This window comes from Amborella trichopoda, chromosome 11 (assembly GCF_054954075.1).
Source record: "Amborella trichopoda isolate Santa Cruz 75 chromosome 11, AtrichopodaSantaCruz75HAP2 v2.0, whole genome shotgun sequence".
Taxonomy (NCBI): Eukaryota; Viridiplantae; Streptophyta; class Magnoliopsida; order Amborellales; family Amborellaceae; genus Amborella; species Amborella trichopoda.
In genome coordinates, this window is record NC_142346.1 from 30,861,574 (window position 1) to 30,879,952 (window position 18,379).

General features: G+C 33.6%; 2 long non-coding RNA genes and 1 pseudogene across 3 annotated transcripts; 2 read left to right on the forward strand and 1 right to left on the reverse strand.

Moving 5' to 3' along the window:
• Positions 1-2,051: 2,051 nt before the first annotated feature.
• LOC148779839 (uncharacterized) lies at positions 2,052-4,206 on the reverse strand. The gene is made up of 2 exons (XR_016044294.1): positions 3,856-4,206; positions 2,052-2,615 (listed from the first exon to the last, which is right to left on the reverse strand). It is a non-coding gene; the product is annotated as an uncharacterized LOC148779839 (long non-coding RNA).
• Positions 4,207-13,522: 9,316 nt separating this feature from the next.
• On the forward strand, positions 13,523-18,072 carry LOC148779840 (uncharacterized). Of its 2 annotated transcripts, none has more exons than XR_016044296.1 (3): positions 13,523-13,914; positions 17,614-17,678; positions 17,762-18,072. It is a non-coding gene; the product is annotated as an uncharacterized LOC148779840 (long non-coding RNA). The 2 variants fall into 2 exon arrangements; XR_016044295.1 differs by having other exon boundaries at positions 17,620-17,678.
• On the forward strand, positions 15,709-16,827 carry LOC148779841 (protein FAR1-RELATED SEQUENCE 5 pseudogene; annotated as a pseudogene).
• Positions 18,073-18,379: the final 307 nt, after the last annotated feature.

Consider the following 18,379-nt stretch of genomic DNA (forward strand, 5'->3'; position numbering starts at 1 on the left):
CATAGAAATGCAATTCATTATTCTGAATTGAATTACATAAGCCTATAGATGCAATTTCTTACCCCTCCATGATATCTGCATCATATAAGGTGGCATTGGAGTACAAGTTTTGTGGATTAAGAAATAACCATGCATATGGTTTGTTATATTATTAATTACGGTAGCTTTACTCGCAGTTGAGAAAGAATCATGAATTGCGACGATGAATCATAAATTACCTGTTGCATGGATATCCCGGTGCAGTTGGTCTCTCCACCTATGATCAACGATCTCCAATATCCCTTCAGTCCATATGTTATTCTCAAATATAACTTCTCTTGTGTGTCTCATTGCATCGAACAGAAACCCCATTGCGGGTTTACCATCAAAGTCAACTAACTTGAACACCTGCACTAGAGGTTCAGTTACAGAGACAACATGGTTACATTGAGCCCATAACCTCTGATCGACAAGGATGATTTCAACCTGCCTTCCATGTTGACTCATTGTTGCGCTATCAGCTTGCCATTCATTAGAGCATATCATTGACCTCAATCCCACCTTGTTGACCAATATCGATTGTATAGTAAGGAACGATGTAGCGAACCTAGTAGTGGACTTCTTGACAATCTCTTGCATGCAATGCTCCCTCATCAAAGCATGGAGGTACGTGTGACTGTATATGAATCTTGTAATCAGTTTACACTTTAAAATATAAGTTTTAACCCTCTTCAGCTTCCCTATTTTTTTAAGCATCAAATTAATACAATGGGCAGCACAAGGAGTCCAACAAAGATTGCGTCTTCTCTCCATTAGCAACAAGTCTATTTTTCTGTAGTTCGTAGCATTATCAGTCACTACTTGGAACACATTTTTAGGCCCAACCTCATTTACAATTTTGTCCAAGTGCACGCATATCAGTCTCCCAGTATGTTTCTTTCTTGATAAATCAATGTTAGAGTGGTAAACAATGCCCCTAGGTCAACTTATTAAAAAATTGACAAGATGCCTATGAGACTTGTCCTTCCAACCGTCTGTCATAATGGTCACTCCTGTACCTAACCAACAGACCTTGAACTACGCAATATGCTTATCGACATCATGAACAACAGATTCTAAACATGGCCTTGCAAGCTCCTTCACAGTTGGGCCCCTAACACCTGGCCCTACCTCAACTATAGAAGCTACCAACTATGGGTAGAAGTCTGAGCTCGCAGACTTAAATAACATTGCATTATCATACCAGAACATGCGAATCATCTTTCTCGCCTTTTCTATTAATATACCTGCTAACATAAATTTTATTTTATTTTGATGATATTGTGGCTTGTGGGGATCAAGTCTAGAGGGTTCGCGGGTCATTTGTGGCACATCTATGGGTTCATGTCGTTGAGTAGTAGATGGCTGACTATAAGAGGATGGGCGACTAGAGAGACTACGCCTCAATCTACTAGATGTGGACCTAAGCAATGAATGTCCGTATCCTCCCCTACCCGGTAGTACAGGTTGTTGAGGCTAATGGCTATTGGATGCACCACCTCTTATCCTAAACATCTCTTGAATTTTTATTTGTCTATAATTTAGCTCTTAGAGGCTGGCAATCCTAGCTCGTTCTATTTGAGCCTCGAATTCTGTTTCTTGGTCATCATCATCATATATTGGACTTTCGTTACCCCTACCTACCTCCTCCGCATCCCTTTCTTTTTGCATTCTTTTTTTCTTTTCCATCTGTAATTAATTTTAGCATTTGTTGTTTTATTGCCGGTGGCACTTCTTTAAAACCGGTGACATCACTCTTTACCCGAGTAAGGTGTTCTTTTAAGCAATAAATACCATTATCCATTTCCTTGTTACAAAAATTACATCGAACTATTATTTTATTATTCATTTTTGTGCCATACTACCACGTTATATCTCCCCTCCTCATCTTATTATTTTCATGTAAATTTTTCTAAACATAAAAGTTCATTAAAAAAAATATTTATTTGGGAAGATCACTCTACCAAGGGACCTTGTAAGCATGGTGATATCATAACAAAGATTAATTTACTTGTATATCAACAAGAAAAGAAGACCTTGTAAGCATGGCAATATCATAACAAATATTAATTTACATGTATATCAACAAGAAAAAAAGAAAGCAATAATTAAGAATGCAAAGCCCATTAAAAAAAAGGCCTGGACAACACTATTGTATAACAAATTCATATAATGCAAGAGTTGTTGCGGCACTCTCCTTCATCAAACACATATTGCAACCAAAGGCGCCCATTCTCCTAGTTTTCAGAATTTTCATCCTTGTAAAGCATATTTGGTGCGCTTTTTCCAACTCCAGATGCTGCTCTGCCTACTCTTTAATACTCTAGTCGAAAGTGTCACATGAACGCCCCTTAATGATAGATAACTGAGTGTGATGCTTTATTACCTCAAATATAAATTTAACCATTCCAATTCTTATTTTACAGCTGTCAAAGTTCAATGATGGATAAACACATCAAGAAATTGAGTTTACATAAAAGTGACACATTGGAATTCATCCTTCTTCCTCCAATTAAAAAATAGCATAAGTTCAATATCCAGAGTACAGTTCGAGTCGAATAATTGGAGAGGTCCAATCCTCCCATGATAGCAAAAGACTACAATCAAGAAGGCATTGACAATGAATACAAATATAGCATAGTAGTCAAGCCAATCAATATTCAAACTATTTCAATTTTTTGTGCAATGAATTGGTTTCTAGGGTAATTACATATAAAGATCTAGTTCTCTTTGGAGACTCGAAGAAATGTGCTTTTCAGGTGCAATTACAGGTTCCAAATATGTCATTGCAACATACTGTGTAAACAAAATAGCCCTAATATATGCATTAACGCTTGGTCTACTTCATAATTTGGATCAATGCAAATTGAGAAAAACAACCAATGTGGGTGAGTTCATTTACTCCTGAAAAAAAAAACTCATTTTGATACCACTACAAAAAAGAAGAATTTGATTCAAGGCTGAAATAATTCTATCCAACGGATGAGAGATATGGATAAAGATTAACAACTACGAGATTCCAAATCTTGATTGCCAGTAGATCCTGTAGGTACTTATGATTAGAATTTTACTGACCATATTACGTATTTATAAAGATTTACATAAGAATACATCCATATGAGTAGTTTTTGTGTTTACCAACAGAATTCAACACTTTTAAAGTATTCACTGATATTATCTGTGTTTCTTATGATTATAAAGGAACCAATTCAAGATTTAGTAGGCCTAGGGACAAGCATGAGTCAGCTCAACACGAGCAATATATTTAAAATTTATAACAAAACATAGACATGAGCTTACTGTCAAATATACATTCAAAGAAATTATTACCCAAAAATGGACAAGAGTATTAGGCATGGCATACAAGATATGTACATAAAACAACAAACACAAGTTTCAAAGACTCCTGATAAACAATTCATGAATTTCTCTAAGCCCAACAGGGTGTAATAGGGATTCTTAGAAACCTAAGCCATGTAGTTCCATATTCTTTTAAAATTAGAAAAACCTGAAACTCGTTAATTCCAGGAACTTGTTCCTATACTGATTAGAATTCACCAATACACGTATAAGATAACAATCAAAAAAGAAAAGCTAAACATCAGCTTAATTTTTACAAGATATCCAGAATTAAAAAAAAAACTGAATATTTATGAACGCCCATATATAATTTCTATTTCTATAGAAAATTGCAATTTTGCGCAGCAAAGCCCAAAAATTTCATGCCATTCAGAAAATGAAACTATAATTTACAAATAACGAACTATTTTTTCAGAAAAGATTGTGAAATTCCACACCACTGACAAACACATGGAGATCAAAGACTAGATCATCTACCATAAACTATTAAAGCACAAGGGAATCAAGAACAAGGCTCCTAATCCGAATACTGCTTTTAATCTGAACCAAAAAGGTGGTCCAAATCCTGTCTTGGAACTGGAAAAAAGAAAACCCGTTGCTCGATGAAAGAGAGAGAGGGCACAGAAATCAGATAGACATAAAGAGGCTGAAAATGCGCGTGAGAAAGTGTAGAGATTGTATTTAAATTTTGGGACTTAGGGGAATGGGTTCAATTATAACTAACTGATTACACAGCAGTCATACAATTCAACTAAAAATAAATAAAATAAACCAACAAATTCCTGAAATCAGTAACAATCCAACAAAATTTCTCTAAAAACAAATCATAACAAACAATACGATTCACAAAATTGCAACTTTAACAACCATATTTATATAATATCTATATATATATATATATATATATATATATATATATATATATATATATATATATATATATATATATATATATATATATATATATATATATATATATATATATATATATATAACATTAAAAACAATCCAAGAAGCTCACCAAAAATATACCAACTTCTTTTTTTATTCAAGAAACCCTAAAATCCCTAACATCGAGCTCCAAATGTTTGTTTTTGTTCTCAAATCCATTCTTTTATTGAATGCAATCAATAATCTCAGTCAAATATTGTCTAAATAATCATAAAAAAGGCTGAAAAATAGGAAACAAATTAAAAAAAAATCGGATTGGAGCTTACCTTGTTTTCTTCCTACTCCAATGAAGCTTCAATCTCAAAAGCGAGCTCCAAATCTCTCCATTTAAATGAAATCAGGAGTCTAGAAATCTAGATATCTATGTGATCATTAAAAGCCCCCAATTTTTATCGAAAACAAATGAAAAACTACACCAAAATCCTTCGATTGGCGGATTGTTCATTGAAAACTGAAAAACACGAAATAACGTCAAGAAAGATCAACAAAAATGAAATAATCTTCGATTTTTTATTCAATACTCAATGATTTATAGAAGATTTATAGTGTATAAGTGCAATAATTGACCGACAAAAACAAAAACACGGCAAAAAATGGAATAAAAAAAAGCCTGCAAAAGGTGAATCACGGGTTCTGTTACAAATAACGACTTCTATGTCAAATAACGGTTGTTATTTGTTGTGTTGCCATTTTCAACGTTATATCGAGCGTTTTCACAGTAAACTGGACCGGTTAGGCAAAACCAACTGGTTTTGAGTAAATACCGCCAGTTCAACCTCGATCTGGTTGATTTTGGTACCGGTTTTTTTGAAAAAACGGCTTCTTTTCAGTACTACCACAAAATCGGCCTTAACCGAAATTGGTATCTTACCGATACCGATCTAATCGGCCGGTTCCAGTTCGGACCGGCTGGTTTTACGAACAATGATTTGCATGCAGGGCAAACTACAAGATTTACATTGAATAATACTTGGGTTGCATGCGGAAACAGATGAGGTTAAATGCCCCCATCACATTTCTACGAGTGCGCATGAAAACCACTTGAAGACCTATACGTGCCTTCTAGTTTGAAAAGAAAAAGGTATATAATATAAAACTATTTACTTTTTATATCATCATCATCATAGTTTTTTTTTTCAACTATTTGGAGTTGGTTATACGAATCTTGGTCTGTCATTTTGCTCCTCATATATTTTCTCCCTACTTCCAACTATGTCATTTTGGGTTTACCTCTTGTCTTTTTTTAGCCTTCTACTTTTACGAAGTCTCACCTTCTAACGAGTGTTGTCTCATGACCAACACACGTAAGTTTATTTTTTCTCATCTTTTCACCTATTGGACCACACTTAAGTTCTGCCAGATGTATTCATTTTGGATTATATCCCTTCTTATCTTGCCATTCATCCATCTCAACATCCTCATTTTAGATACAGTCATTCTATAAATATGTTGTTTCTTGACTGGCCAACATTTCGCCTCATAAAACAAAACTGATATAACATATAAAAATATTTACCTTTTGATACGAGGTCATAATCACATTTAGAAGCGAAGTTAAGAGTAAAAAATAGAACAAAAAGTCATTTGTTTAACTTTGCGAGGCACTCTTAGTTATTGGATTTTACAGTAACAATTAAAGGTGATTGTATTTCTTATATAAACAGCAAACGATTTATGATATACCATACAACATGAATACCACATTCATGTTTATGTTGTTTCAAAATAAAAGAGAAGTCCTCACTATAATGCTACACGTTGAAAAGTTCCTCACATTCATTACCCTAGAACCTGTTTTTTTTCTTGTTTTTTTTTTGGTTACTCAATAGAAAAAATTATGACTAAAGCACCATTATTGATTTAAATTAGAAATTCAAAAAAAGATACCTGTCTCTCTCTCAACTCACTTAAGATCATTGTTGCTTTGATAAATCTTCTCCGTTGAAATTTCTGGTGACCCCCTCCATTTTCCAGTTATGAAAAGAAAGTATATATTGTCTATCAGGTTAATATGAAAGATGTATATTGTAATCTAACATCCCAAATACACTGATTACAATATACAGCTTTTATATTAACTTAATAGACAATATACATTTTCCTTTCACACCAGCTACCTTTCCATTTTTTGGCTAGCATCCCTGCAATGGCGAGCGTCAAAAAGAAAACAAAGGCCCCTTTATTCCTCTACAACTTTCCTGAATCTTCAACCAAAAAGTACATAAATAATGGCAAATACTTTTGAGTTTTCATTGCCAGAAGAATATAATTCTATTGAGCTTTTAGGCGATTTAGACTATGGAGTGTTCATTATCAAGTTTGCAGTTCAGGGGATAATAGCGAGGAAATGCTTCTTTGCGATTCTCGTGATAAAGGTCATCATGTGTATTGTTTTTAGGCCTTTTAATATTAAGGCTTTCTATAAGGTTGCAACCTTAAACCATCCAATTACGAAGCACCTTTACATTTTATCATAACATGTAATTTTGATATAAAAAATTCTTAGGATTACTTGAAAATATATTTTTATTTTTAATTATAAAATTTTAAACTTTAAAAATGGTTAAAATCAAATGGATCTATAAACATATGAAAATTTTGAAAATTAACGGTCTAGATAATGTGATAAAATATGCACTATTTATGAGACTCAAAATCTTTATTTATTTATTTATTTTTCATATTCATACATCTCAATGTTGAGATGATCAATTAGAGGGCTTTTTAACATTAATATACTCTTTTCCAATGAATTTTTGAGATGATCAATTAGAGGGCTTTTTAACATTAATATACTCTTTTCCAATGATTTTTTAAGTGCATCTGTAACTATGCATTTTTTAAGGTTGCAACCTTAAACTTCCACTAGATAGTACTTCTTCCCTAATTCGTCTAAGCATGTTTGAAGTGACCAACCTTTCTTGTCATATTGTTTTCTTACTTATTTGATTGCTGCGTCATTGGTTTTTTTGGGGTGTTTTTGGAGTTTTATTTGTGTTTTGTACGTTACAAGGGATTTATTTGTTCATGGTTTGGTTCAAATCTCTCAAAATTCTCATTATATTTTATTTTTCATTTTATTTTTGTTGTGTCTATCAATTTTTCTTTGATGTAGTCCGGGCAAAATTCAAAACCCTATGATGAACCTGCCTTATGTACCTCTTAAATTCAAGCAAAAGATTTAGCGTGTTGAGGATGAAGGCACTTGAATCGTCAGTCCAATCTGGGCCACCCACAACCCGTCTTCAATTTTTAAGTTTATTCTAGTTCTTCTATCTTAGTTTTTTGGTTTTATGGATTTTGCATAATTTTAAGCTAGCTTTGCCGACGGTTTTCAAAGAAGACTGATTTTACAAGATTCTATTTGAAACGTGAAAGACCCTACGATTATCGATCGATTATAATTCTAACAATATAAAACATAAATTTAGGGAGATTTTATCTGATATTTCTTTAGATTTGCATTATTAAATCCAAAAATTAAAACCAAAAATTAAAAAAAGTAGTAGAATCTAAATCTCTATTCCAGCAATGTTTTTATTTTTTATTTTTTCCTAAAAGATAAGATAAAAATAAAAATAAAAAATCAAAGGCATATCTATATGAGACTCGTGCTTTCCAAGGCCTACTAGACTCTGTCCACACGTTTCATAGCCGCGTGTCCTTGGTTTGGCCCGACCGCTTGTAGGTGCTAAACCCTCAGGCTCTTGTTTTCTCTCTTTAACTCTCCCGTGGCTCTTTACACCCCCCCTCACCACTTTACTTATTTATTTATTTATTTGTCATCATGAAGAACAAAAAAAAGGGGGGTTCACTTCATTTGAAAGTTGTTGCTTGATTTACATCTTGAATTCTCATGATGCCATTGATTCTTAAGGCTATTTGAAGAACCACTACATGTTGTTTTTTGTTTTTTCAAGTAACTAATTTTCATCCGACCAATGTACAATAGCCGGTGGTGGACCACCTGTTAATTGGGCTACCTACCCAGATAGCATCAAAATAACCAATAATATTAGTGTGATCATTTAGTTTCATTCAAATACCTCTACCGCGTGACGACTTAAAATATCTAAAAATCCTATTCATTGCCTCCATTTGACATGATCTACGAGCATGCATAAATCGGCTCACAAAGCTAACCGCATATCTTATATCTGGTTATGTCACAATCAAATAAAGCAAATCTGCCTACAAGTCTCTAAAAGCCACCCACATCTTTAAGAGGTTTTCCATTCCTTGAATCAAGCTTGCAATTAATAGCAACATGGGTGTCAACAGGTTTGACTCTCAGTTTGTTAGTTTCTTTCAGCAGGTCTAAGACATATTTCCTTTAAGAAATGAAGAGTCACTTTTTTTAATGTGCTACGTCAATACTAAGAAAATACTTTAGTTGACCAAGGTCTTTGATGTCAAATTTCTTGTGAAGATAATTTTTAAGTTACATGATTCTTTCGTTATCATCACCGGTAATTATAATATCATCAACATAAATGAGTACTATTGTTGTACCTGAAATTCCCCTTTTAATGAACTTCGAAGAATTAGTTGAACTACTAAGAAACCCGACACTCATCAAAACTTAGCTGAGTTTGGTACAAATTATGTACGAGGTGGTTGTTTAAGTCCATACAAGGCCTTCTTTAGTTGCATACCAGTCAATTTTCCTTTTCTTTAAAATGGAATAAACTTCTTTTACAAGTTCCCCATGTAAGAATGTATTTTTAATATCTATCTGATGTAGAGACCACCCATAATTAACTGCGATAGATAAAAGAATACGAGCAATATTCATCTTGGCAACTAGTGCAAAAGTCCCTTTATAGTCGACTCCATAAGTTTGAGTAATTCCTTTAGCCACCAACCTGACTTTATATTTCTCAACAGACTCATCGCTATTATATTTTATTTTAAAAACCTTTCTACGTCCAACTGTTTTATTTCCTTTAGGTGACTTGACAAGAACTTGATAATGTCCTAAGTATGGTTGTCAAGTGCTTGAAGTTCATCTTTCATGGCTTTCCTCCTTACAGGTTGAGAAATATTATTTTGAAAATTGATTGGCTCGAAATTATTAGAAATGGAGTAAAAAAAAGTAAAATAGGCAGGATAGCTATTTTCATAGGAAATATGATTTTGAACAGGATAACAAATTGCATGACAAGTATAAAAATCTTGAAGTTTAGATAAAAGTTGAGAGATATGAAAAGACCTGCACAAGGGGAGATCAGGTGGGGCCACCACAAAGGCTTCTTCTTCTAAACCAGTTTGTTGAGTTTTAGAGTTATCTTCAGCTTCGACTTGATCATCATGACTTTTTCAGGCATGTTGGACACATTACTAGTACTAATATTGGGCAATGAAAAATGACTTCTTGAACACTCCCCCTGAATCATTTTTCTAAATCACTATCTAAAGTGTCTTGGAAATAAGAGTCTGTTTCAACAAATTGAACATCTCGAGAAATATATATTTTTCTAATGGTGGGATCATAACATTTGCATCCCTTTTGAGTAGAGGAGTATCCAAGAATGACACACATCTCTTGGAATGTTTATCAAGCTTATCCATGTTTTGTCAATCCACATGAACATACAACATGCATCTAAATACATGCAAATTGGACAAATTAATTTTTTCTATTTTCAATACTTTAAAGGGAGGTTTATCCTTAATAATTTTACTCAAAAATTTGTTAATCAGATAGCAAGCAGTTAAAATAACTTCTAACCAATAGAGTTTTGGACCATGTATTTGAAATATCAAAGACCGTGTAGTTTTCAAAAAGTGTCTATTTTTTCTTTTATCAACTCCGTTCTGTTGAGGTGTTCCAACACATGACGTTTGGTGTATAATTCCAAGATTACATAAATACTCAGAAAATGCTTTGTTCACATACTCTGTGTCATTATTTGTTCGCAGAATTTTAATCTTGTCATTATATTGAGTAGAAATCGGTTTGGAAAATTCTTTGAACACAAAAAAAACTTATGTTTTTTATTTCAATAAATATACCCAAGTAGCATAAGACCAATCATCAATAATATTTAAAGTCATCATAAAAATTAACTAGGGTTGGTTCTCACACATCAAAATGTATCAAATAAAAGGGTTTCTTTAAAACATGCATAAAAGACTGAAAATGAAATCTTGTTTATTTTGAGAATTTTCCAACTTCAAAAGAATGAGAGATCACAAATAGAGAAGACATAAAAATTTTCAAAACTTTATATGAAGGGTGTCCAAATTTTCAATGCCACAATTTATTAATATCATAATTATTGTGATTGGCAACCAAAGCTTTATTCTCTTGATTAAATAAATGTAGCCCATGAGACAGTATTCATTCACCAATCTTCCTCTTTGTGGCCCGATCTTGAAAAGTCACAGATTTTGAAGAAAAATTAACATTGCAATTCATGCTCTAAGTAATTCTACTGACATACATCAAATTAGAAGAAAATGGTGGCATAAAAAGAACTCCGGAGTTATGAGACTTGGAGAAGAATTTGGTTTGACTAACACTATTGATAGGAATTAAGGAACCATTAGCATTTGACGCAAGGTTTATATTTTCATTATTTTCTAGGTTGGATAGACACTGTAAGTTACCAGTCATATCATTTGTAGCCCTTGAGTCTATTATCCAAGGAAAAGTATCACAAGAAGAGATGAAAATAAGGGTTACCTATGTTAAGGAATGTAGAAGAATGATTATGTGTGAAGGAAGAACCAGTGTTGTTACTTGGTTGTTGATAATGATCACGGTTGCAGTGATGGGTTTGAGTGGTTGCTGGTTGAACGGTAGATCTATCGGCTGTCCTGTTATTCTTAGGCCTTAAGTGCAGGTATAAAAATTCATGCTCTAAGTAATTCTACTGACAGATATCAAATTAGAAGAAAATGGTGGCATAAAAGAATTCCGGAGTTATGAGACTTGGAGAAGAATTTGGTCTGACTAACACCATTGATAGGAATTAAGGAACCATTAGCATTTGACACAAGGTTTATATTTTCATTATTTTCTAGGTTGGATAGACACTGTAAGTTACCAGTCATATCATTTGTAGCCCTTAAGTCTATTATCCAAGGAAAAGTATCACAAGAAGAGATGAAAGCATAAGGGTTACCTATGTTAAGGAATGTAGAAGAATGATTATGTGTGAAGGAAGAACTAGTGTTGTTACTTGGTTGTTGATAATGATCACGGTTGTAGTGATGGGTTTGAGTGGTTGCTGGTTGAACGGTAGATTTATCGGCTGTCCTGTTATTCATAGGCCTTAAGTGCGGGTATAATATCTAACACTTCTCATTCATCTATGATGTCTTCTATTACTACGACCCCTTTCACTATCGCAATAATTTTTAGTGCCACTACCTCCACCATTATTTTGACAACTTTTGTTTTATATTTCTCATTATTAACAACGAGGGAAAATTTCTCAATCAGAGGTTTTGTAATCAATATTTATGTTTTCTTTCATAATTATGTGTCTTAGTTTAGATTTTTTAGAGAGAGAACGAGAAACAACTTTGGACAAAGCAAAATAATTCAATCCATTCAAAAGAATAATAGTAAGTTTTACGTTGGAGTTATTTTCTGAATCAGCCATTATAAAGAGATAACAATAACCTTCAAATTAACTTAATAAAAAACAATGGTGATTAAATAATAGAAGATGCCTCAACCGAAGATCTTAATGAGAATTGCAATTTCTCTCTCTAAAAATTGCCGATGTGCATACACCTGCCAGAAATTGCAACAATTTGTTGCGTTTTCTCCGCAAAACAATTATTATAAATTGTGACCCATAACCTTTAAACGAAACATGTCCTCAAAATATGTTGCCAATGCACCGTAATAAGACAAAAAAATCTTTACAAAAATAGCAATTCATACGAGAGAGGAAGCACCATTATCATAGACAGTCACCACACCCCTACGCGTCTGCCTTCCTTCTCCCTTCACCATCGAAAAAAAAAAAAGATTGCAATGGTGGAAGGAGGAAAGCATCGTCTAAAAACAAACATTTGTCTCATAGTTTGCAAACTTAGTTAACTTCTGAAGGTTCGAATCCTATGGTTGAACTTCTTATTTTTCTGCTTTATATTTTTTTTTTTTTTAAAAAAAAAGAAAAGCTGGAGTTTGCAACGGTGGAAGGAGGAAAGCATCGTCTAAAAACAAACATTTGTCTCAGAGTTTCAAAACTTAGTTAACTTCTGAAGGTTCGAATCCTATGGTTGAACCTCTTATTTTTCTGCTTTATATTTAAAAAAAAAAAAAAAGCTGGAGTTAATTCTTATTTTTCTGCTTTATATATATATATATATATATTTTAAAAAAGCTGGAGTTTGCAATGGTGGAAGGAGGAAAGCGTCGTCTGAAAACAAACATTTGTCCCATAGTTTCAAAACTTAGTTAACTTCTGAAGGTTCGAATCCTATGGTTGAACCTCTTATTTTTCTGCTTTATATTATTTTTTTTAAAAAAAAGAAAAAAAAAGGCTGGAGTTAACTTAGTTAATTTCTGAATGTTCGAATCCTATGGTTGAACCTCTTATTTTTCTGCTTTATATATATTTTTTTTTTCTAAAAAAAAAAGCTGGAGTTTGCAATGGTGGAAGGAGGAAAGCATCGTCTAAAAACAAACATTTGTCTCATAGTTTCAAAACTTAAGTTAACTTCTGGAGGTTTGAATCCTATAGTTGAACTTAACAACACCTCTTGCTGGGGTATTTTAAAAGGTTGCTAATAACAAATGGGCCACCGCAATTTTGTTGTAATGAGTGGTATATATATATATAGTATTTTCTTTAATACAATAGAAAGCAAACATACATTTGTCTGGAGTTGAGGGAACTCGAGGTCTATTCATTCTGCAACTAAATCAGACTACAACAGCGCTAATCATCAAGTCCTACTACGTTCATTGTCGTGAAAGTGAATGCTATAATTTATATATATATATATATATAATTTATATATATATAATTTATATATATATATATATATATAATTTAAAGTTTGTGGAGAAATGATTTGATGCAACGGTTGCATTATCGTAGAATGAGACGATGAGTTGGCTAAATTTTAGCCCTTGGATCCTTGAGCAATCCAACGGCTGAGATTAACTTTTCAAAACGTCAAATCCATCGCCTCAATCTCTCGTGCTTCTCTCCTTCCTTCTGCCCCTCTGTCGTCCTCTACCACGTCTATCTCTCTACCAGCAAGCTTTCTTCTGCCTTCACTCCCCTCACTCTCCTCCTGTTCCTCTCTCCTCTAACTTCCTCTCCCCATCATCTCCCCTTATCATCTCTTTCTCTCCTTTTTCCTCTCCAAGCTTTATCTCTCTTCTTTCCGCACTCATTATCCCATTCCATCCCTCTCATTGCTCCCAAAAAAAGAGGAAGATCACCAGCAAACTCAAAAGCTCCAAATAGCTAAATCAATATGGTTCAAGAACCCCAAACAAGTAAGGCTTTTGGTGTAGAAGGTGCATTTGACTCCAAATAGCCAAATCAGGGCTTTTGGTGTAGAAGGTGCATTTGGCTCCAAATAGCCAAATCAGGGCTCTTGGTGTAGAAGGTGCGATTTTTCTGCAATTTTCTTGTATTTTTGTTATTCTTGAATTAGAAAATAATGAAGATGGAGGATAATTTGTTCTTTAATTTCATTTATTTATGTAAAGATGGTTATTTAAGTGATTTATTGAAATTTCTCCTAATTTTCTTTTTTTGGGTAATTTGCTTTGTATAAAGGAAATTCTCTGTGATCACCATTAACACCATTAACAAGCTCTCTGATAAATTTTCTCTACTCTTCTGGAACGCTATCGTGCAGCCTCAATTCCAACAAGTTATCTTGTTGATCTGCCTAATTTTCAGTGATTTTGGTGACCAAATCTGGTTGAGATGGTGTTTTGGTGGATCTGAGTTATTTTTATTGGTGATGGTCCTTTACTGAAATGATCTTTTTTTCTCCTAATTTTCTTAGAATCAACGATTGGAAATTACATTTTAAAATTGAGTGTTTTGGCTCCACTTCCATTGGTTTGTGGGGTTTTTAGGTCAAATCTTTTGTTTATTAGTGAATGTGGCTCATATTTTGCTCCATGGAGCCCTCCATGTAACTATATATGAGGTAGAGTCTCTTTCAGACCCTCACAGAGCTATAGGAGGTGCCCCAAAGTTTATCAGACAGGTAAGGAGAGATCCTTTTTTATCAAAGAATGGTGCACACACTAATTTCTTGGAAAATGGAGGAAACGTGAACTTGATAGAATGGTCTTTTGCTATTGTATTATTGTAGTATTTATTGGTTTTATTGAAGATGTAACTTTCTCTGTTTGCTTTTTTCTTGATATCGCCTTTTCTTTATAGGTGAGAATGCTTGAAATTAAGTAGTGTTGAGATTTAAACATGCCTGTTAAAGACTCAAAATGAAGATGAACAAATCATCGGAAAGCTCAAAAAGGAAAATGAAAAGGGATTTTTCTTAGAAAATCTATAGAATTTTCCAAAAAAAACATTTTGTATTGTTCTGTTTTATTTACTCAAAAATATTAAAAAGGTGGAGAGAGAGAGAGGTACCTGGTTTCTTGGGTTGGGATTTGCTTTCCTTTAGTTCATGGTTCCTGGTGCTTGTGCTTTATACTTTGGGTATTATGGTGCTTGTGCTGGACTGATTTTTTGCATAAAGATTTTCACATTTCCCTTCACTTTGATAGTTGATGTGTCTGCACAGGTTATTTTTGCATATATATTTTCATGGATATTGACAAAAATCAGAGTCATACTTTCACCAATGATGTTATTAGTTACAATGAGATGAATTTTGGGACATTACTCATGTAGTAGTTGAGGATCCTATTGTAATTGAGGATGAGTATACAACTGAAGATTTGGTGGAGGCTTCTCATTATGTCAATGATGATGCTAGAATGATAGAAAATTCTATGGTAAAAGTTGTAATTGAATCTAATGAAATTTGAAGTTTGAACCATTTGAAGGAATGAAATTTGAATCTCAGAAATCTACGAAGGAGTTCTATAATGATTATGCTAGGAGGGTGGGTTTTAGTATGTGTGTCAGTATCCTTTATTATGCGCACGATGGAATTGTAAATGCCATAAAATTTGTTTGTTCAAAACAAGGATTTCGAGAGAAGAAATACATGGACAATGAAAATAGAGTTAAAAGACCACGTGCAATAACTTGAGAAGGGTGTAAGGCAATGATGATGGTGAAGAAAATTGATAGTGGTGAATGGGTCATTAGGAAGTTTGTGAAAGATCACAACTATTTGCTAGCGAAGCCGGAGAAGTTCAATATCTGCGATCACATAAGAAGATGACCAACAAGGCATAACATATTATAGACACATATACCAGTGCCGGATTACGTCTGTGCCTTATAATGTCTGTGCTTAGCCAAGAGGCGGGTGAAAGTGACAATCTTGCATTCATTGATCGTCATTGTCGAAATCACATTGCCAAAGGTCGGCAAAAGAGATTTGAAAAAGGAGATATTCAACTTGTTCTTGAATACTTTAGAAATATGCAATTTGAGAATCCTGCATTTTTCTATGCGATGCAAGTAGATGAGAATGGACATTTGAGTATAATATTTTGAGCCGATGCTAGATCAAGGATGAACTATCAATTTTTTGGGGATGTTATTGTGTTTGACACAACATATTTGACAAACAAGTATCGAATGCCTTTTGCGCCATTTACAGGAGTAAACCACCATTGTCAATCTGTGTTATTTGGTTGTGCTTGACTAGTTGATGAAAGTGAAGAGTCATTTGTTGGGCTATTTAAGACATGGCTTCAAGCAATGTCTGACCATTATCCAACTTCAATAATCACTGACCAAGTTCTTGTCATGGGAGCAGCCATCAAACGAGTATTTCCAAATACTCGCTATCGCCTCTGCTTATGACACATTTTGAAGAAAGTACCAGAGAAGTTGTCTTATGTATATGCAGAACATGAAAAATGTTTTAGTGATGATTTTCACAAATGCATCCATAACTCTGAGATAATATAGGAGTTTAAATCACGTTGGCAAACAATCATTGATCACTACAATTTAAGAGAGAATAAATGGCTAATCAGAATATATGGCATTCGTAAGCAATGGGTTCAAGCAATCATGCGCAACACCTTTTTTGCAGAGATGTCTACAACCCAACGGAGTGAGAGTATGAATTCATTTTTTGATGGCTATGTAAATGCAAAAGGCACTCAAAGAATTTGTTGAAAATTATGCACTTGCATTAGATAGTCGGTTTAGAAATGAGAGAGATGCAAAATTTGAAACAATTCACAAACATCGGGTTTTGAAGACTTATTCTCCAATGGAGAAAGAAGCAACATGCATTTTTACCAAAGCAATGTTTGACAAATTTCAAGAGGAATTGTGTCGCAGTATTGAGTATGTTGTGATAGAATCAGAGAATGATGGGGAAATCATTGTATTTAGTCTCAAAATATGATGAAAAAAAAAGGGTATTCATTGTTACATTAAATGTACCTGCCATCAAAGTAACTTGTAGTTGCCAATTGTTTGGGTTTGCTGGATTACTTTGTAGACACATTTTAATTGTTCTCATTATGAAAAATATTTTAAAAATCTCACCTTGTTACATCTTGAAGCAATGGACAAAAAATGCCAAGGAAAGGTGTGCAATAGATAAACATGGTCATACAATGCAAGTTGATTTACATGAATCCTTGACTGTACGATACAATGAATTGTGTAGAAGGGCGATAAATTTGCAGACTGGTGCTATATATAAAGAAACATTTCAAGAAGCAATGCATGTTCTTGATGAGGGCTTGAATAGAGTTGCAATTGTCAAAGAAAATATTGAGAAAATATGTCAACAAGGCAGCCCAAAAGATTCCCAAGTTTTGTAATTAAATGTCAATGTAAGTGAAGATGTGAATTTAATAAATAATTAGAGATTACTTGACCCCCTACCAGTGAAGATGAAAGGGAAGCCTCCTAAGCATCTGTTGAAATCCTTCTTGGAGAATATACAAAAAAATGATAGGAAATGTACCATGTGTAGAGGTAGTGGTCGTGATAAGAGGAATTGCCCAACTTTGAGGAGTTTTCTGAATACCGAAGAGTGCAAATCAAAAGGTTCTTAAATTGACCCCTTTTTTAAATCCGTCATTTTCAATTGTTAATGAATTTGTAATTGATCTCCCTCTCTCTCTCTCCCTCCACCCCACACCATGCCAACCTCAATTAATTAGCATTTTGTTTGTAAAAGATGCAGGTAACAATCATGCTTCTTATGTTTGAAGAGCATTGGAGAAGTTGCATTAGTAATTACTGGTAATTATTGTTTATTGCATTGTTAACTATTCTTATAAATTAGTTTTGTGATCTCAAGTGTAAAATTCAATTGTATGTTACAGGAAGTTTCTCTTTTGGTGATATCTTAGTCTCATGAAAGTCAGCTTATCAAGAAGAACTGAGGGATCTCTCATTAGCACTACTTGTTGTTCTGAGAAAATTGCTCCTTTGATGGAACTTGTGATCTCTCATTAGCACCACTTTTTGTAAAGAATGCTACCTCAAGCATCATTTTTTTTTACACGTTGCCCTTTTCCAAGGGTTACTTTATTTTATATAGAATGTTGCCTCAAGCACCATTTTTTATATATGTGGCCTCCAACAAATGTAAGTTTGGACTAAATAGAATACAATCCAAGGTTAATACATTGAATAGTTTCTCTACAGTTGGTGGTAAACTTTTTGTAAGTCACTTATATTGAATCAATAGATGAGAAGCTTGCCATTTACTTTGAGTTATCACTCAATACAGTCAGATGATATACGATCTATTAACTTTATGATAAGATCTCTCTCTCTCTCTCTCTCTCTCTCTCTCTCTCTCTTCATGTTGTGTAAAGCATCATCCTGTTTTATGTCTAGAACAATCTTCTCTCTCTCTCTCTCTCTCTTTAATCATGTTGTGCAAAGCATCATCATGTTTTAAGTCTAGAACAAACACCCCAATTTCTTCAAACCAT